Raw genomic sequence first — 4,065 nt, forward strand, 5'->3', positions numbered from 1 at the left:
ATTATATTATTGTTTGTAATAGCTGAAGAAGAGAGTAGAATAAAGCATTAATATTTTCTATTTTATTTGCTCTCACAGCACTTATCATACAACTAATGACAAGAATCCAAAAACTCAAATTTAGATAATTTATTATTACAAAACATGAAAATTTTACTTTTTTTCTTGTAGCTGGCCTTTATTTATGGAATAAAATTACAACTAGTATCACAGTTAAGTTTTTTCCATATCAAAAAAGACTAACAAAGAAATAAAATTTTATGATTATTTGGATAGAAAATAAGCACATTATGTTACTGCATACTGTAAAATCTCACATCAAAGGAAATAATATATTTGAATGTGCAACAGACATTTACAAAAAAAAAAAAAATCCTTTTTATAAATACAAAATGAATTGGTCTTAAGAACTGCAAAACTTTATGAAGTGTTGTGTTTTCCTGAAATCCCTACTGATTTCTGCAAAAATTATGTTGGTCAAAACAATTAGGCAAGTGTGTGACTTTGGCAACAAGTACAATAAATGAAAATTTGACAATTCAGTTCAAATGCTTATTTTTCACACATTACTGTACATTTTCCTGTACCTTACACAATAACATCTAACTTTCAGAACCATTTGTTGTAAATGACTTTCTATGTAACATACCTTGCCTCCCCTAATTATTTTGACCAGTGTACTTTATTCTGTAACTTAAAATGATTGCATTAACTATTACGATGCATTATATCAAGAATGTCAAAAAACTATTTTGAATAGTTATGAAAAATAACTACAGTGCAACCTCACTTAACGAGCACCTTGCACAAGCAAAACAAATTGCAAAAATTTGCCTCTCTTAACGAGCAATGTTTTGCATAATGACTGATGAGAAGAGAGGAAGTCCCAAATTGTGCGCATGCGGCATGCTCCATCAGTCTATGTTTAGCACTCCTTCCGCTAGCATCTTAGTGTCACTTGTGGTCACATATTTTTCCAAATTTGTGTTCACACTTATTACTTATAAACATCAACAACCATAGCCCATTATATAATAAACATGCCAAACGATATGTCAACTTCTTGGGTCATTAAATTTTGAAATGTCTGAATTAAAAATTAACTATTTATAATTATTAAATTTAATACAAGATGGAAACATAACTGCCTACCTCTAGTCAAATTAATTAATTTCTAATATTTAATTATAGCCTTTACATAACCCAAGAATTTGGCATATCGTTTGGAGTGTTTATCAAATATACTGTATTAGCTGTGATTTTTTTTTTTTTTGTTTCTGCAAATCAAATTCTCATTCCAGGATGGTTCATTCCGTGCTAGAAGAAAAGATGATAATGATTCACACTCCTTAACAGTGTATATTGTACAACTTTTTTGAATGTTATACATAAAACATTTGAGCATTTTATCGGCGTGGAATGCATTTTCGTATTTTACATTAATTTCAATGGGAAAAATTGTTTTGCATTACGAGTAAGACTCTGGAATGAATTATGCTCGTTAAGTGAGGTTCTGCTGTATTAACTAAATACTTCAGACATCCAGGTAAATTGCTTTACCTTCCATTATAGACTTTTTATAAGATTTAAGATCTATGAAATTATCATCTATCTGATAGCTCTGATTTCTCTCTCAGCAAAAATAAATTTACTGATCATTATGATGATGATTTATCCCAAAAGTTACCTGATCATCTCTGCATTGATCAATTATTCTGATTAAAAAAAATATGTTCACTAATACATTTACAATATATTTTTCCAAGTCAGAGAAACAATACATGTACTCAAATATAATTTTCTGAAAATCAACTGAGAAAATTTATTAAATTTTTCAATCTTTTACAGTATTGAAAAAGTTATTATCCTAGAATTATCAGTGATTATTATTATTTTCTCTACTTATCATAAATCTATTTAATTTTATTCCTTTATACATATTAAAAAACAAGTGTATTCTTATATGATGTGCTGACTGTTAAGCTATAGCTCATAACAAAATTTTTTACACTTTAAACTTTTGTTTCATTGAGATAATTGTTACAATTATATTATAGCAATATTATAAAAAAACAGCAAATAAATGGATTCTACAGAAGTGCATCATTTGTAGTCTGTAGTTTTTTATTTAATTATATTAGATAAGGAATCATATACATAACTATCAAAAGCAATGATTTGGCATGTTTACATATTTTATAATTGTTAATTTTGGATTTACTGTAATGCATGATTTTGTTTCTGTAGTCTGATGAGGATCTACAGCTGAAATGTACAATTAAAGCTATAAAAATTCCAGAAATCTTTTGGAGTGATACACTTCTATAGAATCTGTTAGTATTCTAAAGAAACAACATATTGCCATAAAATTTAACATATCTTTCAATGAACACAGTATAATTTAATTGTATTTGTTCTCCATTCATTATACTTTTAATTAAAATAAATTTATATTGCATCGAACTCAAATTCTATTAGACAGTAAAAGAATGATTCTTGAAAAAACTTAATTTTTGAACAAATATATTTAATTGATTAAATTTAATTTCATATTTTATACAAATATGAATCAATTTGACAAAATTATGACTTTGTAATTGCACATTTAATAATAATACAGTTGAGTTATATTAACATAACGACTTTCTATTTTTGATGTCAGCAGCATGTAGCCAATGAAATAAGGAATGTTCAAATTTTACAAATGTCAGTGCAAACAAGAATATACAAATTTTTAGCTCATTTTAAACACCACTGATGGTCCAAATTGATAAACATTATGTAGTACAGTAGAGCATCGATTATCCGACCCCCGATTAACTGACTTCTCAGTTAACCGACCGTGTTCTAGTCGGCAAATTCAAATGTCCGCTAGTGATGTGGAGCTACAATATTTGGTTATGTCTTGGCTACTTTAATATTATTTTTGTTAAATTTTTGCATGTTTTAGCTGGCAGCACTGGCTCGACCATGAAAGGGAGGCTAGTATTTAAACCAGGCCTAATGCACTATACTAATAATGTATTTTTTCATACTTTTCGGTTATCCGACTTTTCAGTTATCCGACCAACCCCAGTCCCCAATTAAGTCGGATAATTGATGCTCTACGGTACTTTGTTAAACTAAATATTTATTTATAAATAGTAAACAAATCGGAACTAAGCATGTATAGATTCCAGAAATGAAATTTGAACTAATACATTTATTGATTTTTGGTCATGTTTTATGTAAGTTTAACTTAACTTAGTAAAATAGTGAAAAATTCCATTTTGGTTTATGATTAGGTTGCAAAATCTAGTTTTGGTCAGACCTTACCTTCTAAGAAAAATTAATGATACCAGATCTGATACACAAAGTAAAGTGTCAATACTGGTGTTGGTATCGGACCAAAAGTATTGAGTACAAAAAGTACTTTGTATTGAAGGAAATATTGATATGGTAGTATATCGTCAGTATCAGGTTGTCCCTAGGTGAATAGGATCTTCCAGCACAACAATGCAACATGTTATATGCTCTACCCCTAATTTTCAAGTCTAGAGAATTAGAGGCAGCGAATGGTCCCAAAAGTGCTTGAACCCAATCAAGCACCTTTAGGACCACCTTGATCATCATGTTTGCTATGTGGACTTTGCCGACATTGAACACTTAAACCAAGCTATTGTCACTGCTTGGAACTCTCCTGAGGCATCGATCATAAAAAAACCTATCGATAGCATGCCAAATGGCATTTTCAATGCTATCAGTAAAGGAGGTGTGCAAATAACTTACTAAGTTAAACTATTTTGTAGTATATGATTCTTTTTACATTCATTTACTAGTCAATTCTATACTTTTGTGGTGCTTAAAATTAGTATTTTTTACAATTTCTGCTATTTGCTGCAATATAGTAAACTATGAGTTTTGACAAATTATGTTTTCATAAATCCTGAACAATATAAGAAAGGTAGCTACATCATATGTGTAATTCCTAACCTTCGTATAGTAAATTTGCAGCGATTCTATACTTTTGTGGCACACTGTATCTTATTGAATTACTCTCACACAGCCTAGCTTCTGTCTATGCTG

The sequence above is a fragment of the Centruroides vittatus genome, unplaced genomic scaffold, assembly GCF_030686945.1.
Source record: "Centruroides vittatus isolate TY-2023 unplaced genomic scaffold, ASM3068694v2 contig_549, whole genome shotgun sequence".
Lineage (NCBI taxonomy): Eukaryota > Metazoa > Arthropoda > Arachnida > Scorpiones > Buthidae > Centruroides > Centruroides vittatus.